General features: G+C 42.8%; 1 protein-coding gene across 2 annotated transcripts in view; it reads right to left on the reverse strand.

Moving 5' to 3' along the window:
• LOC134848125 (E3 ubiquitin-protein ligase SIAH1A-like) overlaps positions 1 to 16187 on the reverse strand; it is a 75077-nt gene extending 58890 nt beyond the window's left edge. Inside the window, exon 1 of one of the 2 annotated variants that reach the window (XM_063865479.1) lies at positions 16157 to 16187. The gene's annotated coding sequence lies outside the window, so the exon portion shown is untranslated. The remainder of the gene's footprint in view (positions 1 to 16156) is intronic. The other variant, XM_063865480.1, reaches the window with a different exon arrangement.
• Between the last annotated feature and the right edge of the window lie 11040 nt (positions 16188 to 27227).

A 27227-nucleotide genomic window follows, 5' to 3' on the forward strand; every position in this document is an offset into this window, starting at 1 on the left:
CAGGCGTCTGTATTGCTCATCAAGCGTGGGCCTCTTCAGAGCCGCGGGCATGGACTTCCAAAATCGATCTGTCATTTTTTCTTTTATCTCTGGATGATCTTGCGCACGTACCACTTAAGAATTACCGTACCACTTGAGAATTACCGTACCATTTGAGAATTACCGTACCACTTGAGAATTACCGTACCACTTGAGAATTAGCGTACCAACTTGAGTGCTTGAGAATTAACTTCTTCAACTGTTGTTTGACCGTGGGTTCGTTCAAGACCTTCTTTTACTTTCAGTTGAGTATAGTTGGGTAGTTAGTTTGACTTTACCACATCAATCTGAAAATAAAACTTGATCTTTAGACTAAAATGCTATGTTCCTAACCTAAAACCCCACCTTGCCATTATAGTTAAAATCTTATCCTTTTCGTTCTGCGAAAATAATTCAATTAGAAGTTTTCTATGAGCATGCAGATTCATTTTATGTTTTAGCACCATCAATCATTTAAAATTTAATTGTCATGCCAATCACTTTTAAGATCATTTTGCCTGTTCCGTACCCCAACACCTAACTTGAGATCCCTTCCTGCCCAACTCAAGTCCCCCATGTACCTGACTTAGGCGATACTCAGGTAGTATTTCTTGTGCAGATGTACCATTATCTCCGTTTCTAGGAAGACCACGTGTAGGATGGCATATAGTTCTTTTGGGCTCAGCTTACCCCTGTTCGGGTCGTAGACCGGCATTGAGACCTCCGTTATTCTTCTTTCGATCATGAAGTCCTGTAGTCTCGTTAGTGCCAACATCACGTGTTCAGGATCGATCGTGTTCCTCTCACTTACCCTCGTCACTAAGAAGCACAGGTATTTGCCTGGGACTTGTGCTACTGATGGTGGAAGCGCTGCCATCCCTCCCAGCCCCGGTCTCTTTCTGAATAGAACCTCCACGTTCTGGTACTCTCTCTTGAACTCGGCCTCCAGTCTTGATTTGAAACCAAAGTCCGCCGTGATACAGATTTCACGAGTCCTGTCCGACAGAATGAAGTCGCTATCCGTTATCAGGATGTTCTCCGAGTATTCGGTCGGTATTTCAAACTTCGTTTTGAAATTCCGTCCTATGGTAGGCTCGGCCTTCTCCCCATCCAGTTCCAGTCCGCTCGTTTCTCTCACTTCCCTGAGTTTCTTTATCATTAAGTTTTCGGTGTGGGTAAGTCCTACCCCCACTCCCCGGACAAAAATATTTATCGACGTCCCCGTCGATGATGCTGGGTCTGAATTGTCTGGCGGAATGTCAAGCGGCCTGTCTGTTGCCGTTCAGCCGAAAAGAGGACTCTCCGTTTTCATGTGCTTTCCCGCTGATATGTCAACTTGTTGTATGCTTTGTCCTTCGTCGCTTCCGTTCTTGACATCGCTCATCCATTCTAATAACCTCAGGTTCGTGTTCTCCCTCCTCTCTATCTCGCGCTGTTCCAAATTTGTCTCCCGTTCTGGTGTCGAGTAGTCTTCCTGCGGGTAGTGTTCATTATCATTGATAATTTGCCATTCATCATCGGCTGCCAGTTCGCCCACATTTAGTAGCTCTTTGCTTAGGTCGTCGGGCTGTATTTTATCAATCAGGAAATCATCTCTGTACCTGTTGTACCTCATGCCTGTCCGTTTGCGATTGCCACTCCTCGTCCCCGCTGGTATTGGTAAGTCTGGGTCTGTCCACTTCGGCACCTCACCCTGCTCTGGATCGTTCCAGTCTTCTTCCACAAAAGATTCCGCCTCAGAAACCGCTTCTATCTTTTCATTGTCATCCAAACTCAAGTTCTCGTTGCTATCATTTTTCTCTCTGGTGCCTTTTTCGTTCACTTCACACGCTGGCTCCACCAGTAGGTACTCAAGTTCCTCCATGTCCAGTGGTATACACCAGTCCTCTGAGGATGGGACGTGAGGCTTCAGATTTTCATAATGTGCTGCTCGCCCCGTACTCAAGCGGTAGAACCGTCCTTGTTGATGTACTTCCGTTATCATGAATGGTCCTCTCCATTTCTTAAGTAATTTTTTTGTCCCTTTGGGCGGTATGACATTCTGGAAGACCCACACGTACTGGCCCACTTCATATGGCTTCGCCTGTAATATCTTTTCATCTTATTTCTTGCGCTGTCTCATTTGTGCTTGCGCAGTGTTCCTCCTGCAGAGCTCGTTTAGTTCCTGCTGTCTCCTGATCGCTTCTTTCATGTAAGTTTGAGGCGACGTCCTCTTCCCTTCCGGGTAAAAGAATGTCAGGGGCATTGCTGTCTCCCTGCCCGTCAACATCATGAAAGGACTGATGCCCGTTGTTGAGTGTTGCGTACTGTTGTAGGCCTTCACGACTTGCGGCAGATATTTATCCCAGTCCGTCATGTATCTTGAGCAGTATACCCTCAACATATTCACCAACGTTCTATTCTGTCTCTCTACCAGCCCGTTCGTCAGAGGATGGTAGGTTCTCGAGTGCGCTTGAGCAGTGTGTGACCTCTTCATCAATTCTTTTGTCAAGTCCCCCACAAAGGCTTTTCCGTTGTCTGACTGAAAAGTCATTGGACAACCATATCGTGATATCCAATTGCGTTATAGAAAGTATCCTGATATCCAATTGCGTTATAAAGTGGTCACAAGTCTCCTCTGCTGAGGCTGTCTGACACGGAACTGCTTCTGCCAACTTTGTGAAGTGATCTATTATAACCAGTATGTGGTTATATCCCGACTCCGTCATGCAGATCTTTTGATGGTCTATCTGCACCACCTCGTTAAACTCCGAACTCTCAACAGACTTGAGTGGGAACTACATCTTCCTTGGGTCTTTTACCTGCAGGCATGCCAGGCATGCATTCACCCATCTCTCGCAAGCTTTCCTCAATCCTGGCCAATCAAACCTGTGAAGTATTCTCTGTTGCACTTTGTCTATCCCCTGGTGCCCCATCTAATTGTGCGATCTGAATAACACCTCCGTCTGATACAATTGTGGTAATATGATGAGGTTGTGCTTGTGTAATATCTTCTCCGCATCTTTTCTCTTGCACGCTACCACCCCGTCAGCTGTGTGAAAGAGTAAATCTTTCTTTTCTTTGTAGAACTGGCTCAAGATCTTGTAGCTGTCTTCTTCGAGTTCCCCTTTCTCCTTGGATCCCGTCCGGATCCATTTGGAGAGGTTACTTGTCATCTTGTCATTCTTTTGGGCTCTTATCAGGTCCGACAGCCTATATCTCGCTTTGACATGTTCCTTTAGTGCCATGATCTGTCCATTCATTTCCCCAGGGTTGTGGATGTCATTGTTCAGCTTTACGCATATTATCCTCTTCACGATCTTCATATCATCCTCTGGCACCAGATTTGTTGTGAAATTTAAGTTGCATGATAGTTCCCTCAATGGTTTCCTCGATAGCGCAATTTTCTCAAGTTCTTCACCTCCTTGTACTTCTTGTTCATCCGAGTTGTACGTTCTTGAGGAGGGATCTGTTTGTAGCTCCCTGTCGCGGTGTCTCATCTTCTCCTCGGCCAGTGTTATGCATAGACTATCCTGATCATCGCTGTTTTTTTCCGAATCTTCATCCCATTCCTCACACTCCCCGGACAATTTCTCTTCTCCGGTTTCTTCTTCTTCCGTTGACGCGGACCACTCCCCGGACTCTTGACCTGGTCCCAGGTGTTCAGCTTCTTCCTTAAACGCCACTTTCTTCTTCCTAACCTGAGTCCGCTCAAGTATGTTATCAGGGATTTTGTCAACCAGTGACCGCAAGACTTCTTTGCCATCAGTAACGCTTCCTCTTGGAGAGTCTGCATTGCCCACTGTTTCACTCCTTCGCAGAATCGGTTCCTCCCTACCCTTTCCTACGTTCACAGGTTTATCGTCTGCCAGTTTCTCAAGTAATCTCCACAAGTCTTCATCTACCTGAGTATCTCCCGTTTCCACCTGGTTGAGATCATAACATTTTGCCTTGAGCGTCTCTGTCACGATTTTTGACTTGAGCATTATCTCTATCGGTATCCCTCGTTTCTTCTTCAAGATTGTTTTCTTTTGGGGCTCTTCTGTTAATTTGGGATGATCTTCTATCGGTTTGCCTGACTTGTCTAGCCATCTCGTGAGGGAAGATTGTCATACGTTTCTTTGTCCATGAAGGAGAAGCCATCCTTAATCTCGGGCCTGTCCGCCTCCTTCTGTTCCTACCTCTCGTAGAACTCCGTCTTCTTACTCAAGCTATCGGCATTCTAATGTTTGTCCCTTGTTCTATGCTCAATTTTGCTCCTTGTTCTATGCTCAATGTTGTACCCATCCAAGCGAACTATCCATCTCCCAATGTAGCTCTGGTCCATCGAGTACGTCTTCAGCCAGCTGAGTGCCCTGTTGTCGACCCTCAGCTTAAACGATTCACTGCCTAAGTATGCTCTGTATTTCTCGACAAAAGTAACTACCGCGAACATCTCTGCTTTCGGCGCCCCGTACTTCATTTCTGTATCACTCAAGACTTTGCTCCCGTACTCTATTGGTCTTAAGACTGTCTTTCCATTCCATTCTTAATCTTGATCGAGAATTCCAGAAATCGCGACTACCGACGCGTCCGTATCCAACACGTACATCCCTTTCTCCGTTGGCATCCCTAACTCCGGTGCCTCGCACAACTCTTTCTTTATTCTCTGGAATGATTCTTCTGCTGCGTTGTTCAATGTGAACTTTTTGCCTTTGTGTCTCATTAATTGTTGCATCGGTTATACCTTGTCCGCATAGCCCTTGATGAATTCCCTGTAGTAGTTCGCGAAACCCAGGAAGCTCATCAACTGGTGTTCCGTTTTTGGCGATTTCCAAGTTACAACTGCTTCCACTGCATCTGGATCCGGTCTGATGCCGTGCCTGTCCACCATTCTGCCCAATTATTTTATCGAATCCTTGAGTATCTCGCACTTTGACGGTTTACACTTTAACCCCGACCTCTTCATACATGCAAACACCTCGTCCAGTCGCTCGATGTGGTCTTCCAGTGTGGGCGTCGCTAATACCACGTCATCCACATAGCACATTATCAGATTGCCGTACTTCTTTGTCACACCTATCAGCGCATGTGCCATCAACCGTTGAAACGTGGCTGTGGCATTGCAAAGACCAAACGGCATCCGTTTCCATTGAAACAGCCCCAACTCGCAAGCGAAGCCTGTTTTGTCCCTGTCTTGCTTCCTCAGCGGGACCTGCCAGAATGCCGAACCTAAATCAAGAGTTGTAAAAAATTTAGCGTCACCTAACTGCGAGAGGCTCTCGTCAATCCTAGGTATGGAATAGGCATCCTTCACCGTGACGGAGTTCAGATACCGAAAGTCACAGCAAAACCTCAATTGGTCGCCATTCTTTTTGGCCATCACTACTCCACACGCCCACGGTGACTTGGATGGTTCTATCATGTCATACTCTAGTAATGTCTCTATTTCTTTCCTACATGCCTCTGATTTGTAGGGGGTCATGCTCCTCGCCCCCTCCCTGTGTGGTACCGCATTCTCTTCAAATTTCATCTTCAATTTCTATTTCATGCTCAACAAAATTACAACACCCAATGTCTGAGTTATGTCTCGAAAAAACTTCCTCGTTCCGCTCTAGTACGTCCTTGATGGCTTCGAGCTGTTCGTCCGTCAACTTGCCCCTAAATGTTCGATCTCAGGCAGGACTGGTTTATCACTTTGCATTTCATCTAGTTTGGGCCGTTCTGGAAAATTCGAACAGCTCGATAGCCCATCGTCCGTACTGATTTAAATGATTTCACAAGACCTGATGAACCTTTTATTTTCTTCAATCGTCTCAAGATACAAATTTTGTCCCTATGATTGGGACAATCAACAACTTCATTTTGTTTTGAATTTTCAGTCATTTCATATCGAGTTTTAACGGGTAAAGCATATCCCAGCTTCATCCCCCTCTGTATCGTGATGGGTATATCAGGAGTATTCAACAAGACACTGACGCAGATACCGCTCTTGGTTATCCAGAAGGATCTTCCTAAAACAGCAGCACTTTGACTATTAGGATTCTGGACTATGCATACTTGCTTGTTGTCACTTAGTTCATTGTAAATTTTCATTCGCAAGCTTACGATTGCGCTTCGTTCGACTTTAGCCTCTCCCTCTTACCCAAGAATACCGGTGCTTTGTTTTCATTCGCTATTTTTAAATTTACCGGTTTAATTGCGTACCTCCTATCCGGGTTTCTTATCTTGAACGTCACATTGTTTAAATCAATTGTCACGTCAAAGTTCCTGATGAAGTACCCGCCTAAAATGAACTGGTCGGACTCATCTAGGTTTTCTAGCACAAGAAAGCTCATCCACCGATTGCGTTCCCCCAGATTTAGGGCTATTATTGGTGTTCTGCCTAGCACCCGCAGCGCCCCTTTGTTAGCAGCTGACAACCGTATTCTCGAGTCTATTAAGTCATCTTTGTTGAAGCCCATTCGCTCCCAAGTTTCGATTGGTATTACACTCAAGACCGCTCCAGTATCGAGTAACCCACGCAAGTGAGTCTTCTTGCCACTTATGTCAAGCACGTGTGCTGATACGTCTGCCTCTGTGCCGATGTGCATTGCATCTTCCTCCAGCATGGCACAGTGTCCAATCGATCTCACCTTTAATTCTTCTTTGCCCACGTAGATCTGTCCCACTAGATCTTCATCACATGTTATCATTGTTTTCGTGTAGATGTTTATCCCATCTATATTCAACATCACCTCATGCGGACCATAAGCTTCTGTGTATCTGTTGTCCACACGGACCGACTTGCTGCCACCTCTCGTGAGTACCGCCCTCAAGGCTCTAGATATCGTCTGTGGGCCTATCGCACTCAAGTAATCTGCGTATACGTCAATGTGCATTACTGTCTGGTCGCTGGGTTCACTTAAGTTCCTTGTCACCTCATGGCCACCTATAGTGATTATCGACATTATCCTGGCTCCGATTTTCGTTATGCCAAATGGCTTTCCTGTCACCATTTTCAGAGTGTTGCAATTTCCACTCCTTTTCGACCCTGCTACAGCTTCTGGCACTGGCACCGAGCAACTTAGCGTCTCATTCAATCTCTGTCTTTCCATCTCTTGCTTCAACCGTTGCTCTATTTCCTTCGTTGCTAGGTCCTGTTTCACCTTGTTAATCGCCTCTGATGCCGCTTTTTCATAATTTATCTCTAGGGCGTTCCTGACCGTGGCCTCTATCGCATTGTTAACCTGCGTTACAGCCTTCACTGTCTTCGTTGGCAGTTCGGTACTCGGTGCTTCTAAGTTTTTTGTTTCAAACTCGTTTTGTCTATTTCTCTGATTCTGCACCGCCGCTAATGCCAATTTATGTTTGGGGTGACTCTGGTTCTTGACTGCCTCCCAAAACAAAGGACAGTCCATCCTGAAGTACCCCTCCTGATTGCAGAAGAAGCATCTTGCACCTATTTTGATGATTAAGCCACTATAGTTCTCGTGTTCTTCCATCTGGCTCATATCCTCCTCATCTGGTGCGTATCCCAGACTCTTCATGCCCTGCTTGTATGTTGTGCAATCCGCCACGTGATGATCAGCTGACCTGCAGTTCGCACATGATCTGCGTTTGTCCATGTCATCTCTAGGCTTTTACCATGACGACCTTTGTGGTTGGTTCCCCCCTTGCATAATCGTGTTATCTGAATATGAGTATTTCCTGGGTTTCATTAGCATGTACTCTCTTGACTTCTGTCTTATCTCTTCTGGATTCGATGCACTATCTTTCGACAATGTATAGTATGTTGCTAACTTGTTCTCAAGTCGTCAATTTTTACCCCATCTATGAACTTTGAGGCGATGCTAAAGTTTTTTCTGTTTGTCGACTCTTCAGGGTCAATCCTTCGTCTCAAGCTCTCAAGATCATCTAGGAACCTATCTATCGATTCATCGTCCCTTTGCCTTCTCTTCTCAAATCGCATCATTGCTTGATGACCCTTCATGACTGACCCGAATCGATTCAACAATATCTCGAAGATTTTATCCGCAGTGTCGCGTTCCTCTTCCTTCATCGCAACCACGCATTTCAACGCCGTGCCTTCTAAGTTGCTAAGTATTGCTGTGCATGCTTGCCTCTCATCGTTCAAGTTGTCTTGTTCCAAGTGCAACCTCATGACTTCTAGCCAAGAATCAATGCATCCATCTGAATCATCCTTGAATTCTTTCGGTTTTTTGAAAGTTTTCCTGGATTTGTTACTTCCTCTGTCACTCTAGTCGGTGTTCCTCGTGGCGAAGGCTTCTAGTGTCCCGTTCATCATTTCCCAGGTGCTTGCCCACGTCATGACATCCAGTCCTACGTTATTGTGAGTCGTGGAATCCCCTGGACCACTCGTCGTGTTTGCTGTCCCACTTTTCATAATCGCTTTGCCCCCCCCCCGGTGCTGTACCCGCGGCATCCCGGGGTATTGGTAACGGTGTTGATTGCCGTTTGTGTCGTTGTGCTTCCACGAAGTCAACTCTGTTGCCTTGGTTTCGTTCCGCTGCCAGCCTGTCCTGTGACCTAGAGTTTCTCAAGATGGCGTCTAGTTTTGCCTGTATTGCACATGAACTATCAGCCTGGTCCCTACTCATTGGGTCCATTCTCGTTTCCAGACTCCCCAACTGGCTGTTCACTGCGTCATACCGTTGCTTCATCTCTAGCATGACTTTTTTGATGTTCTTGCCTCGCTCTCCGTCAGTGGCATCTACCTTGTCTGACATCTGCTGAAGCTTTTACTCCGTCGCTTTCGCCAAATTGAAATAGTTGTCCAGGTACTCATGTTTATTGTATCTTAATTCTTTCTTTATTACCTCTCTATCCTCCTCGCTGTGCTCTAGTCTCTTGTCGATCTGATCTAGCTTCGCCATCAGATCGCCCAGGTCGAGAGAAGTTGTTGTTTCATGGTCAGCTGTTGCCCTGTTGTTGGCTGCTGCTCCCGGTCTGACCTGGTCCTCGTTTTGGTCGGTGTTTGTCGTTTTCGTGGAAACCGTTCCGAATGTTTTGCCTTTCTCGGCTTTCGGTTCCACCGTCACTATGTCTCTCGATTTGATCCGACCATCATTGCCAACCTTTCAGTAAATGACGTTCTTTTTGCTTGAGACTCGTCCTTTGCCGTTTCTGGCGTGTTGCCCGTTGTGTCGTCCACAGTGTCTATCGGCGAGAACTCCATAGACTTCGGATTTGGTTCTTCTGCATTCGGCATCGGTGTTGACTCCGTCGTCTTCTTCTCCACCTCATCCACACTCTGGTCTGGTGTTTCTAGGTCAATCTCGATGGCGGATTCCGCTTGTTTCCCTTCCGCGCCATCTTTTGTTTTGTTCTCTGTATTACTCCTCGTGTTGACCATGCTAACTGAAAAGTTCTTCTTTGTTACCTTTGGGCCCATAGATGTCGTTTTACGTAGCGACGAGTTATATTTTGTCTTTGATTCTGTAGATCTTTTTTCAGCTACCGGTACCCTGCTCCGTCTCATGATTTCTATTTACAATTGATTCTATTTACAATATTGTTATTTACAACATCCTTTCAAAGAAATAAAAACTATCTTTTGATAATAAAAAATAAAAACTACTTTTCTGTTCCTTCTAAGATTTTATTAAAATTCTACTAATTCGTGATCCTAACAGTATCGCGTTCCGACTAGTCCTATTGCTTTTGATTCAATTATTTCGACCTGTCTTAAGACCCTTTAGTATCGTCACCCCACTTCTTCGTGCTGTCCCAGGCTTTTTCTCTACTGTCCCAAGACTATTCGGTGCTGCCCCAGTATTTCTTGTTAGTGTCCCAAGACCACTGTCCCAAGACTACTGTCCCAAGACTAGTGTCCCAAGACTACTGTCCCAAGACTGCTGTCCCAAGACTACTGTCCTATGACTAGTGTCCCAAGACTACTGTCCCAAGACTAGTGTCCCAAGACTACTATCCCAAGACTAGTGTCCCAAGAATACTGTCCCAAGACTACTGTCCCAAGACTACTGTCCCAAGACTAGTGTCCCAAGACTACTGTCCCAAGACTACTGTCCCAAGACTAGTGTCCCAAGACTATTGTCCCAAGACTACTGTCCCAAGACTAGTGTCCCAAGACCACTGTCCCAAGACCACTGTCCCAAGACCAACCTCCCAAGACCACTGTCCCAAGACCACTGTCCCAAGACTACTGTCCTAAAACCACTGCCCAAGACCAGTGTCCCAAGGCTGTATTGCCCCAAGACCGTACCAAGACTGCTCTGGCCCAAGACTGTCCCAAGACTGCATCGTCCCAAGACTGTCCCAAGGCTGTATTGCCCCAAGACCGTACCAAGACTGCTCTGGCCCAAGACTGTCCCAAGACTGCATCGTCCCAAGACTAGTGTCCCAAGACTACTGTCCCAAGACTACTGTCCCAAGACTACTGTCCTAAGACTAGTGTCCCAAGACAACTGTCCCAAGACTAGTTTCCCAAGACAACTGTCCCAAGACTAGTTTCCCAAGACTACTGTCCCAAGACTAGTGTCCCAAGACTACTGTCCCAAGACCACTGTCCCAAGACCAACCTCCCAAGACCACTGTCCCAAGACCACTGTCCCAAGACCACTGTCCCAAGACTACTGTCCTAAAACCACTGCCCAAGACCAGTGTCCCAAGGCTGTATTGCCCCAAGACCGTACCAAGACTGCTCTGGCCCAAGACTGTCCCAAGACTGCATCGTCCCAAGACTGTCCCAAGGCTGTATTGCCCCAAGACCGTACCAAGACTGCTCTGGCCCAAGACTGTCCCAAGACTACTGTACCAAGACTAGTGTCCCAAGACTACTGTCCCAAGACTACTGTCCCAAGACTACTGTCCTAAGACTAGTGTCCCAAGACAACTGTCCCAAGACTAGTTTCCCAAGACTACTGTCCCAAGACAAGTGTCCCAAGACTACTGTCCCAAGACCACTGTCCCAAGACCAACCTCCCAAGACCACTGTCCCAAGACCACTGTCCCAAGACCACTGTCCCAAGACTACTGTCCTAAAACCACTGCCCAAGACCAGTGTCCCAAGGCTGTATTGCCCCAAGACCGTACCAAGACTGCTCTGGCCCAAGACTGTCCCAAGACTGCATCGTCCCAAGACTGTCCCAAGGCTGTATTGCCCCAAGACCGTACCAAGACTGCTCTGGCCCAAGACTGTCCCAAGACTGCATCGTCCCAAGACTAGTGTCCCAAGACTACTGTCCCAAGACTACTGTCCCAAGACTACTGTCCCAAGACTAGTGTCCCAAGACTATTGTCCCAAGACTATTGTCCCAAGACTACTGTCCCAATACTAGTGTCCCAAGACTACTGTCCCAAGACCACTGTCCCAAGACCAACCTCCCAAGACCACTGTCACAAGACCACTGTCCCAAGACCACTGTCCCAAGACTACTGTCCCAAAACCACTGCCCCAAGACCAGTGTCCAAAGGCTGTATTGCCCCAAGACCGTACCAAGACTGCTCTGGCCCAAGACTGTCCCAAGACTGCATCGTCCCAAGACTGTCCCAAGACTGCACTGTCCCAAGACTGTCCCAAGACTGCACTGCTCCAAGACCGTCCCCAGACTGCAATGTCCCAAGATTTCTTCGGTACTGTCCCAGGACTTGTCACCAAGTGTCTGGATAGTAGGATTTCTTCCTCTTCGTTGTGGGGACTCTCGAACCACTGTACCGTGTACCACCACTTGAGCTCTAGTAAAAATTTTCCCAAAAACCCTATCTTAATGGCCAACAGCTTCAAATACTGATCCCCCTGTATTTGTCTCCCTTTCGTTGTTTCAGGCATTTTGAAACCCCAACTTCTTCGCAGTTATCTTGTGATCACCTGTTCGTTCAAATACCAATAACAAATTCTCACCAAAACGTAAAAATTTAAACAGGAAAAATTATAAAAACAGAGAGATGAACCCACCTAAAATTCAAAGCTGACAGATGTCAACCTTTGTCCGAAAAAACGTCTGGTACCCGATTGCCACGCGTTTTCCTCCCCCCTGCTAGCGATCTTATGGGGTATCACAGAAACTGTCTATTTTCGTTCCCCCCTACCGATCCGACCAGGGAACCTACCTTAATTCGGTTAAATTTGGATATCCGCTTCTTATCACCAACGCGTGTAAGTATCTAATGTAACTAAATCGACGATGCCGAACAATTAGTTACTCTAATGTGTTCCCCCTTTTTACACTTTACAACCACCAACCTTTAACCTAACCAGCCCCCCTTCTAACCTCCCCCCTCTTTAGCCGCCCTCTTAAGCCGAAAATTCCCTTAAGCGCTGGGTGCTAAACCTCTCGAGAGAAAACCGTAGACCTGTTTCCAGGCCTGCTTGAGTAAAAACTTCCTCAAAACAATGGGGCTCCGCTTATCCAATTTTACACTTATTTCCTATAATATAATGTGGAATTTAACAATACCCGTTTGTCCAACTTGAGAACACCCCTGTTCGTCCTCCTCTTGGTGTCACTGTCTTTTTTGTTTTATGGTTTTTGTTCCTTTTTCTGTTCCTTTTTTTTGTTTTTGTTTCGCTTTTTGTCTTTTTGCTCGTGTTTTTGTCACCCTAGTTACCCCCTTACTCGGTTAGCTAAGCCTCGTTCGGAGAGCGTACCAGGAAGTTTTCTCAAGTTTTCTTAAAAAGCTATCACGGCGCAACCGAAAGGTTTACACGTTCCCGCTGAACCGTACTACCGGTACTCTAGAATGGGCATGTAGCCCGGAGCTGTGTCAAGTGTGTTCGACTCAGTAGTCATGATGTCGTAAAACACCTGGGAGCGCCATAAAAACACTATGTAACAGTCGCCTACTTCGGTCACATCTGAGGCTTAAGAAAAATAGGCCCTATAACCATTGGCTCAAGATTCAGGGACACTATCTCTTGTGTTTTTCTACCTCAAAAACGGTCGGAGCCAATTCGGTTCACTTGCAACATGAGACTAGAACCCGTTACAGCTTAAAGGCCACTAACAAAATACCCTCCCCACTCTAGAAAATAAGAACGTCCCCATACTTAGGTCTCAAAATACCCAAAATACACGAACGCCGTTAAAAACAGGGTCGGAACAATCCGTTAAGTTACTTTTTATTAGACAGTGGAACTTTGATTAATTTCAGATGGATCAACCTAAAACTTGCCTTACCTCATAATACTTGTCATAAAATGCACTCGGGAAAATTAAATTAGGTACTTACATAGCAGCACACTTGAGAAACAGAGTAATTAAGCTAAATAATAACTCTAGCATGAATATAATTGGGTATAACTCGAGAAGTTTTCTAACAATGAGTTCCAATCAAAGGAAATGAGTTTTAACTTGAGAATATAGTTTTGGATCTGAACCATTGGGAGACTTCAGTTGTCTACCTTTCCATTGAAGGTTCACTCTGGTTCGGTTGAGTTTCGATTTGCTCTTGTGATTGTTCTGTCTCCTATGTCAGATAGGACAGCTCTACTCTCGTTTTCTACGACGGAAATTGCGAATAGCAATTTCCCACTGTCTTTATTTGATAACTTTCCCGCAATTGTAATTCGGTTGTTCTGATTTTATATTTGATGTTTTCACTTGTCGCGAGAAAACTGAGCATGACAGGCTCCATTCGAATTTTTGAAAAATTAAACTTCATTCGAAAACCACGTATTTCGTATTCCTCAAGGTCAAACTTCCAGATATGACCGACTGGCACACGGACACGATTTGTTTAAGACAGAGTTTTATTGTAATTCGTTTCAAGACGTACCAAATAAAGCTTTGCTCCGGAATGAGAAAAATTTTAGGAAAATTGAAAATCAAACATTTTTCACCGATCTTCGCGCATTTTTTTTTCCAAATGTATGTTCTCAGTTTACCCCCTCAAAATTTTAAAATGCAAATAAACCTCGAAATATACAAAATTTTCGTCAATTTTGGTTGTGCTGTTGCCTGCTCTATTGAAGTTGTTTTTGTAAGGAAACATCGTTTCCATAAATAGCGCCATTTATGGTTTGACGTATGGTTGCATGGTAGAAAAAAATCAAATCTAATAAAACTGTAATTTGTACTTTTTCTCAGTCATTGTTGTCAATTAACCTCTATTTTACGGTTTTCTGGAGAAAAAATTTATTTTCTTTTTATTTTATTATTTTTCTTCTTCTTTTTCTTCTTTTTTTAAGGTAATCAGAAGGTCAAAAGTATCATAGTAACCGAGGTTACAGTCATGAGTCCCTTCATCATGTATTCGAGTCAAAACACTTGGAATTTTCTAGATATGGAAGTGATAATGATAAAAGAAGATGACAAGTGCTTAAGTCCTTTTCAATTAAAATCGATACAGGTTACGTTTCTTCAATAAGAACACGCAACTCGACACGAGATAAAATAATATACAAGTGTTACAAGTAAAAAATTTCGTCGAAAGTTATTTTGTCAATTATTGTTCCGAGTACGCAAGCGGCGTTCACAATCTGTATTGCCAAGGGAGATTCTCTGTTTTAAAAAGCTGCCTGCTCTGAGTTCCTCGGTGCATACGCTTACGTTCTTACAAAGCTTGCTCAAAAAAACTTCTGTGCTGGGGCCGGCCGCGCCCTGAATTTCAAAAGCTAGCGGTTGAAAAAGATATCCATCATTTACAAGATCTTTATACTTGTCAATTTTTCGCTCTTCCGCTTCAGCGGCAGCCGTACCAGGGTTACAAACAGACCCGGCATTAATCCTACAAGGAGCTAAGGAGTCTACTACCGTTACATCCCACAAGAGCTGCTTACCATCAGCCCATGGAATGATCGTCAAACCGTCTGGTCGCTTCTGATCGGTCCTGTAGAGGTGTCGTGGTTCTAAAACAGACGGAATGTGGCTAGATGAAAGACTCTGCTTTATAAAGGCATTCAGGTTTGAATGCCTAGAGAATCTCCCTGCACTTTTGAGACAAGAAAGACCATGTCAACCATCCTCGGTAACGTCTTTTCCGCACACGCATTTATGCCGTTCGCATATTTTTGATCCTAATCGAAGTCCTATCGCAATTCTTAGTTGTTGTTTCGACAGTTTTAACCTTAAATTTTTGCAAGGGATGAAGTTCAACCATTGGGAGCCAAATCTATCTTGGAACGCGTTGAACCTTCTTACGTCCGTTGGTTCGAGTCGTAAAATCAAGTCTGCAATTTCGCCGTCAAAAATTGGCTCCGTCCAATTTTTTTGAATTTCATTTTCCGGAGCCATTTCAATTTTTCCAAGGTCAAACCACTGTTTAAGCGCATCATCATAGGTTACATCCACATGCTCCAAACCAAAAATTTCGCTCAAGGCATCTTTTGCTCCTACTGCTGAGGCTAAGAAAGTGGGTAAAGCGAGTAGACGAGCGGAAGAAACGCCCAAGCCACCTTTGGCTGCCGGGAGAAATGCTTGTAAAAACTGGTTATCGTCCATTTTCACGTTAGTGACCTTGCATAACGAATTTCTTAGTAAGTTATCGTAGCGTTCCAAAAAATCAGTTTGCAAAAAACAAGGGCTTGTACGCAAACAATATAGGAGTTTTGGCATGCTAAGGCAATTTTTCAGGAGATAAAATCCATATTGGGTGTCTAGTTTGTCAATGACATCCGAGATTTTTTCAAGCTCCTTAAATTTTTCGTCGAGCAATTCTTTTCGGCAAAGTTCGCCGATTGCATGTTCGCCGATTCCCAGAAATATGACGTCATAAATCGATTTTTTTTTTAAAATTTCAAAATACCAGAATATTCTAGCCCTCACCGTTTGGCCAATCGATCCAATAACGCACCTACTCCCTCAAAATCACCAACTCGGGAGGCTCACTGCTAAAAACTCGAATATGCTGAATCTGCATTTTGATCCATTCTGATTGAATATCACATTTCCTCATCTTGACGCAGCATAAAGGTAAAAAAAAGGATTTTGACTGGACTTTAGCGGACTGAACTAACCCATGATAAGCGGTTAGTGGGAATTTTACAAATCAGCAAATAAAAAAAAAGACAACTAAATTAATTTAAATTTTAAAATCGAATTATAAAAGTCAAAAACAAGGAACAATCTCACCCGAGCTCAGTAGGTCCAGCGGCGCACCACCAGACTCCTCAAGCCAGTTCCAGTTTCCCACCTCCCCACAGAAAGCCACTTGACAGGCCTGTCTCTAAAATCCCTCAGAGGGCGCTCCACATACAGGCACAAACATCAAACATAACAAATCTATTTAATAAGTTTATCACAACAATTAGGCTAAAAGAAAAAATAATATGGTGAAAAATCTCTTCCATACGTAGCACCATATATGTTGCGACGTATGATTTGCATGGTGAAAGGTTTTGATATTTTACAAACAGCTTGCATATCGATGAGAAACCATTTTATTACTATTTTACTCAATTAAAAAGCTATTTTGAGGGTTTTCGAAACCAACGTATGAGCTACGTATGAGTAGTCATTTTCCATGCAAATCATGCATGGATGTGCATGGTTACCCATTATCTTCTATGGTCTTTCTCTGAACTGGTTTTTTCAAGTATTTGGTCAACGAGATACATGTTTAGGTCAAGTTGGGGGTCTTTGAAGATTATATTGTGACATTTTTTCAAATTAAGACTCATGGAATTATCTTTGCACCATAAGTTGATCGTGATTAGGTCATGTTAGAGCAGGGAAGGGTTCGTTGCAACAATTTTATAATCGTCTGCGTAACCATAGCACGAGTTGGTGAGTGATGACGGTAAATCGTTGATGAATGTAATGAAGAATACTGGCCCTAACAGTGAGCCTTGAGGTACGCCGCTACAAACTTCAAGATGGCTGGATACTGCCGCACCTATTCGTACTTGCTGTTTTCTGTTGGTTAAGTAGTTTGCTAATAGTTTAAGTGCGTTTCCTGATATGCCACATTTATTGAGTTTATATATGCACAAGTCGTGAGGAACTTTGTCGAAAGCCTTTTCGAAGTCTAAGTATATTGCCTGTAGAGACTTGATATTAGGGTTATCAAAGTCATCATAGATTTTGTCGAGGAATTGGAGCATTTGCAGAGTTGTCGATCGTTTAGGACAGAAGCCAAGTTGGCTGTCATGGATTTGCGAGAAGATCTTTGGTGACATTTTAAGGAAGATCAGTTTCTCTAAGACTTTGGATACTGCAGTTAGCAGGCTGATGGGCCTGTAGTTTGTGAACGATTGCTTATTTCCATTTTTAAAAGTTGGGATGATTTGGCTAAGTTTCCAGATCGTTGGAAATGTTGCTTTGTTGGTGATGGTGTTATAAATCAGTTTTAGAGATGAAGTTATGCTACCTGCTAAATTGGTTAGGACTGTGTTACCGAGTCTATCTGGTCCTCTTGCTTTTTGGAGGTTTAATGTTTTAAGGATGTCGTATATTTCATTTTCAGAGAAATTGAAGCTTTTGATTGAGCCAGGTAATTCAGCTATTGGTAAAATGTTTTCATTCTGTTGAATGTTAAAAACGCTTACGAAGTAATTGTTTAGAAGATTAGCTTTACCGTGCTCTGTTGATTCGGTTTTTTCATTCCAGTACATTGTTTTTGGAGTACTTGAGTTTTTTCGTATGCTTTTAAAGTATTTTTGGAGCTTTGAGAAATTTCTGCCCTTGAAAGTTGATTCTTCGAAATTTTCCTGATCTAATTCGGATAAATGATCTACAAGGTTTTTAAGTCTTTCAAGATTGCGGTTATTAGTATGAGTATTTTTAAAGGCTACTTTTTTTGATGCTGTGTTGAGTCTTTTGATAATATTGAAGGTTTCAGGGACGGAGATTTTTATTAACTCTGATAAACTTTTAGCATCCTGTCATGTCCTGACTTGAATTTAACTGATATTTGAATTAGTTTTGACAAGGATGAGGTGCTGAGAGTTGGGGGGGAAAGGGTTGATCCATCTTCGATGGAGATGATGATTTTTATCTACTGAACAAAAACAATAGTAATATAATAAGTAGTAGCCCTGTTTTTAGGAGTGACCTCGTGGTCTGGGGATACTGAGACCCAGCCATGAGCTCACTATTTTTGCATGTAATTCAGTTAATTTGAGCGTTCTGGTCGAAGCCGGAGAACAGTAACGTTTTTGTCGACCCGATGTTGGAAAAGACCACCGAAAAGTACTGGCTTGGTAGAGACGGTGAAAAACATGCAAAGCTTTGTTTAGACGCTAGCCAGTCGTCTTAAGACTTAGTTTTGTTATCCGTCGATATGTATCTTCCGGGCGAATGTTACACTAGCTAGGAACGGACGGGACTTTTTTCGTTTCGAATAAGGTGTTCTTGTTCCTAGCTACAACTTTTCTGAAAACACACAGTTTGAACGAGGGAAGAGGAATCTATTTAATAAGTTTATCACAACAATTCCAAGGATTTTGACAGGAATATGTGATGAAGGGACTTCTGACTGTAACCTTGGTTACTATGATGCTTTTGACCTGCTGATACGTAGAAAAATTTTGAAAATAAACATGTAATCCAAAAGTGACCCTTGCCCGGTTAATCGTAGAAACTGCTCTTTCTTAAATCGAACCAGGCTAAATAAAATTCGTTTGACGAACCATTTTCTGACGGCATTCTGGTCGAATTGCACATTGTTTTCTTAGAAGGCACTAAGCCTGGTTAGTTTAGCTTTATTCATTCCACCTTAAAGTCTCTCTCCGAATTTAAATTGAATTAAAATTCAAGATAGAACAGATATCATGTATGTAAATCAGAATGGACAGCAATTTGTACATTTAGATTATAACAAATGAACAAATGAAGAACTAAACTAATTCTAAAAGTCTGGTGTCGTCATGTCATAGTGCATTTGTTTCAGCGTCTCTTCAGAATCTTTGTTGTGTGTTACATCAAGTCTATTGGATCAAGCTTTGTTCTTATTTGGTTTTTTAGTATCAAATATAGATTTTAAAAGTTTATACAAAATTTACATCGTGAAAGATAAAACAGCAGACGTATTTGTTCTTTTTTCAAAACTAGTTTTCTTCTTAACAATAATTCGTTTGGAGGGGAAATGTCTGATTTTTTCGCAGCAACTGAAAAGTCTGAATATCTATTTGGATTTGGAGGATCATTATCACTATTTGGGAGTGCAGCCTGTATTTAGACAACCGCGTATTCATCCTCGTCAGTATTTAGACAAATACTGTATGAACGGGGCTAGGTCTTTTAACAGACCGACCTCTTACCAGACCACAATGCATTATTTCAATTGAGATAAATTTAAGTTAGTGGAAGATTCACAAAGGAAGCGGTTAGAACAAACAAAGCTTAGCTGAGAAAACCGTGAAATCATGGTCTTTAACCAGACTAAACGGCGTCAATACATCTGTCAATCAAATTTGTTTATCGAGTCTGGTAAAAGGTCCATGTTATAACTTTTCTGGTAAAAGGTCGGTCTGGAAGGGTGGGTATTCACAAGTACCAAAATGATAAATCAGTCCCATTTGTACCAAAATAAAAAATCAATTGCGTTAGCACCAAAAATATTCAATTGGCCTAAGACTATTAAGCCGACTACTTTAAGCTCTTGGTTTAAGGTCGCCGGTGGGCGTGCTACGCGCGCGTCGACGCTTCGCGGCAATAACCGGCTCTAATTTTTGTGTAGAGTGCTACCCTCTGTTGGCAAGCTCGCAACACGGCGCGACTGCGGCAGTCACTATTCTGCTGTTTAGTTTTCTTCTGTTTGAACAGTAGAAAATTAATGTAATATTTCGTTGGCTCACAATTCGACCAATCAGAAATCGAGTTGAATAATTTTGGTACAAATGACCGTTGGTACAAATGGGACGTCACCTGGTAAAAGGTCGGTCCCCTGTATGAACTAATCAAAATCGAGAAAAGACATAAATAATCCAAAATAAATAATAATTATTTATTAATTTCTTTGTTCACGGTTCCCGAGTACCACAACTCGGCCTGTCGTTGCACACCGTTTTGGATGGTTTGATGCTGTGCGTTTTTACTATATTGAAAGTGTCTGTTTCTGTTCTGTATTTTTCAGATACAAATTTTAATTAACTGTTGACTAAAAAAAAAATTAATTTCTTTGTCTCGATTCTGATTGGTTGAAACAGTATTTGTCTAAATACTGACGAGTCTGAATACGCGGTTGTCTAAATACTGCTATGTAACCACCATTTTGTAATATAGTACTAACTTTAAAACGGTTACTTAGCCGTATTTAGACAACCGCGTATTCAGACTCGTCAGTAACTAGACTAATACTGTAATAACAAATCAAAATCGAGACAAGGAAGAAGTTAATAATTAATAATTATTTATTTCGTAAATTTGATTTCTCATCTCGATTCTGATTGATTAATATGGTAATTGTCTGCTTACTGACGAGTATGAATACTACTACTACTCGGCTGTCTAAATACAGACCGCAGTCCCGTTAAAACTTATTTTCACGAAGTTTTGGATACTGAGAAGCTGTTGGACAGCCAATAAGCAGAGTGGTCCAAGATTAGAAAGGGTCTGAAAGCAGAAAATTATTGGTTTGTACGGGGTAATGAGTAATAAAATTATGATAATTGACAAAACTACCCAGTAAATGATTAATTTATACATTAATTGAGTAATTGATTATTCGAAAATTATACATCAAATTTCTCAAATCAAGTATAATAACTTCGTTTCTTCTGTAATATTGACATTTCAATTTTTTTTACCGAATAGCTTAAAAATGTTAATATTTTTCAGTTTTTCTGCTCATAGATCACTGTGCTTTTTGATCCGCCTCGCGAGTAGCAGATAAAGGGGAATTTGCCTGGTTAAACTTAGTGGACTGTCTCTTTAATTCGTTGTATACTTGTTTTTTGTTCCGACTGTTTGAAAAAAATGGGGAAGAACTTAGTATTCGGGTGTGTTTTAGTTTTAAAGTTTTCTTTTTGTTTTCCTCGCAAAATCAGGAAAAAAATAATCCGAATGGGTCGAGTGGTATATCATATTGAAGCCCTTTCGGTCATGATTCGAAGGACCTTAAAATTTTCAGTTGAACTTTCTCAGTGTCGACAAAAAACAGGTTTGATTTTTTTTTATTTCGAGCTAATACGGTGAGCGAGCAGATTTTCAATAGCTTATTTATGTTTAATTTAAGCCATGAAATTTTATTTTACTCGAGTAAAATTAGTTTATCGAGTTTTTATTTTTTTTTCAATTTTCTAGTCATTTTCTACAAAATCTGTCTACTAATTGGCCGATTTTACTATGACTGTCGAATATGCCTATTTTCAATTTTTTTAATCAGATGTTTATTGCACCACACAGAAAAAACGTTTCTAATTTGAAAAACTAAATTGTGTATTTTTCTCAAGAGTATGGTCGGAACCTTCTGTCCTACTTGCAAAGTAACCAAATATCCTTGTTGTATTTTGTGTTCCGGTTTAAACAAGTTCAACAATTTAAATTACAATTGGTTTAACCAGAATACAAAATACTGGACAAATGTCTGAATGGCGCGTACGATTTCGTTGGTAGCGATTATGTGAATTTGAAAGACTCAGCTCGTGATTTGAGGTCAGAGACTGACATCGTCTTCGAACACAAGAAACCACGACTATTCAAATACGAGCAGAATATCTGCTTCAGAGCAGGTGCGCCTATCTACAGATTACCAAGGAGCGTTAAATTCACAGACGGAATAGGGCTGAAAAAACAAATTCTGTTCTTTTCATGGAGACACTTTGAAACGAACTTATCTCCAGTACTTTTTAGAATTTGAACAGCAAATCATCTTGTTTAAGGGAGTAATTCCGGGCCCTCAGGGCGGAATCCATAATAATCCATACATACACACAATTGCACGGTAATTGTCAAATATTCCATTTAGATCCCTTCTACACCTGCAAAAAAGTCGAATGAAGTACGAACTTATAATGGTGGGTTGTTCTTTCTTCTTCTTTCTGTTACGACCCCTGGGGGTCCTAGATTTTGGGACTTACGCAACGCTTACTCCACTCCTTGGGATGTTTGTTTCTTGTGTGTCTGGCGATGTTCGTGGAGCTTGGCTCGGTGCCACAGATGTCACGGTTGACGCGATTGCTAGGCTCTGGTTTCTCCTTGGCCCTTTCTCTCGTTCGTGGTTCGTCCTTGGCCCTTTCTCTTTGAATACTCACTGACAACTGGAACATGCGAACGCCGAGTGCTGTTTTTGATGTGTTTTTCTTTCGTGTTGTGTCCTGCCTGACTTTTTGGCACAACTGCTGTCACAGCCTTCCCACCGACCCCTAAAACCTTGTTTTCTGTCTTCAGTCGCAAATTGGGATCTTTTTGGCTTCGGGTCTCTGCTGCTGACATTACACACATTACACATCTGTGCTTCATATTCTTCGATGAAAGCGGTGCACTCTCTTATCAGCGCATTCCACCTCTTCCGATCCCGCGTCAGGTTCTCCAGAGCCATCCAGACCTTCCCGGTTTCACTGAAGAGCCTGCGCCAGTATGCAATGGTTCCATTGCTGAGGCAACCTTTTGTGTAGGTTATCGCTTCCAGTGGCCACGGACTGTACGTTTCACGATCCTGGATTTGGGCATGCGCAACACGTGGCCGATTCGTTCTAATGCTCTTTTCTTCATTCTGCACGGCAGCGATACAATTTCCAGTTCTTTCCTTGCCTGGTAGCTATTCGTGTTGGTCTCTGACATAAGTTGCAAGGCGAGTCCACGCGCCGCATTCCAGATAAACCAGTATGCTTTGTCAACCACACTCTGCAACTTGTTCGTATCTGTGGTTGACCACGGCCGTGCTGCTGAGTCAAACAGCCTTGTCCCCTCCACTGTCGCTTGCACTATCAGCGCTTTGGCCTTTTTCGGCAACGTTGATTTCCACAGCCAGCGCTTTACTTTGAGTCAGGTGCAGAGGCCTCGTTTGATTCGAGCGGCTCTATCGTCTTGTTTTCCGATCCTTGTCTCCAGCATTCGGGTTTTGTTGGCAGTTTCAGTGGCAAAGCATATGTTCTCCTCTTTTCCGTCTTGGCATTTCTTTTCAAACTGTGCTAATGCCAGTTTGACCGCGGTTTTCCCATCTTTTAATTCGGTGTTCCAGTCCACTAGGGTTGAGTCGTCCGCGAATAGCGAATCAGTGATGGTGAAATTTTGTTGCGTACTGCTTCTTGTTGCCTTTCGTTTGTCTATCGGCGACAGGTTGCTGCCTAGCCGCCAACTTCATTCCAGCCCGCATTCTTCACCATTTGCCGCTGAAATTTCCCCTCTTTTCCTCTGGGCAATTCTGATTGCTTGCGTGTGATAGCTGTTGTATAAGATAGGGGAAGTTGCACTACCCTCCCTCAGCCCTGTTGTGGTAGCCACTTCTCGCTAAGCCCCTCTCGGCCTTTCACCTTATAACAAGTGCCTTCATGAAGGCCTCGGATGATTGTCATTACTTTGGGTGTTACACCAATTAGTTCCAAGATCCTCCATAATATCGGTCTCTTTTTGAGGTTTGTGTGTTCAATGGCTTGTGTGTCCTTGACCCCGATACTTCCTGAAGTCTGGTACAGCTTCCGCGTGTCGCAGGAACCCTCAGCATCTTTTGCCTCTTCCACCACTCTTAGCCACCAATCTTCTTGCCAGCATTTCTTATCGCTCTGGAATTGCCTCCTGGCACTCTTCCCGGCCTCTCTCCAGTGTCTGATTGTAGCCTCGCTGTTGGACTCCTCAATCTTCCGTCTTGTGCCACATATTTCTTTGGCTGTGCTAGACGCAATAGCTGTCAGTTTTCTAATCAACTTCGCCCTGTTGTTTGTGTAGTTTCTCGTCAACCTTGGGTTCTTACTGATTCTTCGGTCCAAGTTCCCTGAGCATGTCCCAGTTTATAACAGCCCGCCCACGGTTTGGTTTACCTGGTACTCTACACTATTTTGCAGATTTACTCCTGGCGATGCGGCTTCTCTGCGACTGTTTCATGGCAAACCCATCTATTTCGTGCCATGACTTGTATGCCGGATTTCTCCAGGTGCCTCGGTTGCTGTGCCAGAAAAAGCTGTTTACCCAACATAACTGATGCTCATGAGTCATGACACCAATCAGTCAGGTTTCTCCCCGCTGCATTTGTCTTTCCAAGGCCGAAATGGCCCGCCGCTTCATCAGCTTCCCTTACCTGAGTATCTCTAACTGTCGCATTGAAGTCGCCGCCTGCTATCAAGATCTCACTGGTCTTTTTGGCCTGGAGCTTGCTGTTGACTTCTTCTCGGTACTCTTTGAACTTGTGATATCCTATGCGGTATCGGGTGAAAAACTAATGATAATTCAAGAATGTATTCTGGTTTACTTGAATTAAGTTTTCTTTTCTTTTTCTAAAGTTAGTCACTGAGAGTGATACTGCAGAATCAAAACTCTGAGTTCTTAGCTGTGTGTCATTGTCACTGCACACATCACCTTGGAAACATCATAATAATAATAATTGATGCCACTGAAGGTTAGTATTACATCATGCAATTACTTCTATTGCAGTAGCAGTATGACATACCCCCCTCAAGAGGAAAATAAATTTTTCAATATATGAAATAATTTATGTTAAAAAGAGTTTAATACACTCAGTTCACAGATAGTTTCTGAATTTGGAAGATTAGTAGGTTGTATTTTCAATTCTTAGTTTTCTTCGAGGTTGATTCTCCAGCAAGGATTCCAATCCGTTCCTTTGTCCAGCGTTGCATAGCCGAATTTTCTCCGGAATAAATCTCTCTCTAGTATATGTAATTTGGACTCTACGGGCATGTCACTTCTTTCTTGGAAGTCTGTTAGTCTCTTCCGGTATTCCTGGAGTGAGCCTTGAGAAGTGCTCCCCCTGACAACTCCTCCGATACTTCCTTGATGAAATGTTTGACTGGGTCTCCAAATGGCTTTGGCTCTTTACTCTTAGTTTGTCTAGAACTTCGTCTTACTCCTGATTCTTCAGCGCTAGAGTCATCAGAAACCCCCTGAGGAGGCTCAAATATTTTGTTCCTTTCGGATGCAGTAGCAGTATGACAGAACTCGTCCGGTGCGCAGTTCCATAGCGGTTGGCAGACTCTTTGGCATCCTAGTTCGCTCCAGTTCTTTTGCCCACGTATCCCGTAAGAAGACACCGCTGCTTGGACTAGCACCCCATTTATTTCTCTTGACTTGATCCACTTTATGCTTGGGGTGTCTTCTTGCATCTCCGATAAGAGTACTATTTCTGCTTTTGTCTTTGCCACAACTCTTAGCATCTCGCAGAATCTCTCTCTCCTCGGAAAGCTGGACCTCGCCTTCCTGACATTCCATGTCCAGGCTTCAGTAAATCTGTGCTTTCCAAGGGTCTTCGCGGTATTAGTCCATTTCTCATCACGCAGGATTATCCTCCGTTTCCTTCTTCTTTTCCGATGTCCCATTCTTCGTAGCATTTTACTGTTCTGGTCTGGTTCCGGCGACGGTTCTCTGGTCAGTGTGCAGCAGTCGCCAAGAAACTCCGTGTTCCAACAGTCGTTTTCGCCCAAATTGGAGCAGTCCCAGTGTATCCACTTGCTCCAAACCTTGCTTTTAACCGACCACGTCTTCTGTGTGACTGCTGCTTGGCACTTTGCAATTCCACTTCGACGACGGACCTGGATTTGACTCCAGGTCGTTCTGTAGGGCGTCCTGGATTATGAATGTTAAGTGCCTAGCTCCCGTTATCGCCTGGTTTCTCCTCGAAGGTCGACTGTTCCTCCGATGGGTTTGATGAGAGTGTTCCGCTCGACTGCAATGTGTTCGTCATCAGTTTTTTAACATAGAAACAAAAATAAGGTAGTCGAATTGTTATACGAATCTCGAATTGAAGGTTACTGTGAGCTCGTTTCTGTCATCTTCATTGTCTGTCAGATGACATCGCATAATTGAAAAGGAAAAGCTCAATTCGCACGATTCGCCTTGATGAAATGCACAAGCATGGTGTTCCCAGGGCTTCTCCACCATTTGAAGCAAATTTTTATGATTGAATTGCTGACCTATTGCTCAAAAAAAACATTTTTTTCCATCATCTTCAATCCGCTTGATAAAATAGCAGTTTAAAAATAGTTCCGTCAAGCATTCTCAGCCAAGTAATTGTTGTAATGCAAACTAGACTTTATCATTCTGATTCTAGTGGAATTTGATTGAGCTATCCGTTTTTAGGCTTGCGAGCAATAGTGTAAGTGTAGGAACCCTCTTGTTTGGAAATGTATAAAATTCTGGTATGTAATTTTTGAATCAGAGAAATAAATTATTTTCTTTTCTTTTTTTCTAACCTAACTCGCAAATAAAAATGTTCACTTATTCGGAAGTTTCTTTGTATCATTGTAAATAGCCTTGCATCTGTTCTCTGTTTGAATTGTGCCTTGTGTTTGTGATATATAAAGTGTTCTTGATTGAGTGGTTAGTGTAAGAGACTCATAATTTCTAGGTCGCAGGTTGGAAGCCGAGGTGTTGCCGAAAGTTTACTAATTGGAGCCATTTTTATTATTGCTTTTCATAGAGCTGCTTTTGCCGTGTTCTCGCTGGTGTATGTGAAGCGAAGCTTCGTCTATGTGTAAATAGTTTTTTTCTGACTCCTGTTTCTTAAAGGTCAAGTGAAAATCCTAAAGATTGCTATTTATAGTTTTCGCTTCGAATGAAAATAGGACAGAGTGAAATTGAAAGGAATGGCATCGAGTACATGCTTTCATGTTTAAATGGAATAGATATGACAAATTAGATGAAAAAACGATAGTTTCCAGTGGAAAAACGCCCGAAAAAAAAGAAAGAAGCGAGACTCAGTCAGATTGTTTGCAGCTAGAGCATTACTTTCCTCCAAAAAATGATTCATCTCTTGAAAGGAGATCGGCTTCTGTTGGCGATGTATTAGCAGTACTCGCGCACTCAGCATCAAGACATGGCAGAAGTTAAGCCAAAGGCACTCTTAAAATAGTAGCTCGCGATGTCTCAAATTGAAAGAGTTTCTTATAATTCATTTTCCATTAAAGTGGGTAAAGTCAAAATCAACAAAATCAAAGTCTTTAGTCAATATTGTTTCACTCCTTTCTAGAATATAGTAATTAAAATTTCGTTAAGAGTTTTTTGGTTTAAACAACCGTGTCTCGAATTTGACCAATCGCAGACGAGTATTTAAACACTATCCCTCAGTAGGCACTTCCGAAGAGAAGCTTGCTTTTCTGCGTCAAACGAACTCGTGGCAGTCCTTTTGTCAAAATATCAGCAAACATAATTGTAGTAGGAAGATATTTTAACGTCTTCTTACCACAGCGTAGTTGTTCCCGAACGAAGTGTTTTTCATATCGATATGTTTGGCTCTCAATCTCG

The sequence above is a fragment of the Symsagittifera roscoffensis genome, chromosome 6 (genome assembly GCF_963678635.1).
Source record: "Symsagittifera roscoffensis chromosome 6, txSymRosc1.1, whole genome shotgun sequence".
Classification (NCBI taxonomy): domain Eukaryota; kingdom Metazoa; phylum Xenacoelomorpha; order Acoela; family Convolutidae; genus Symsagittifera; species Symsagittifera roscoffensis.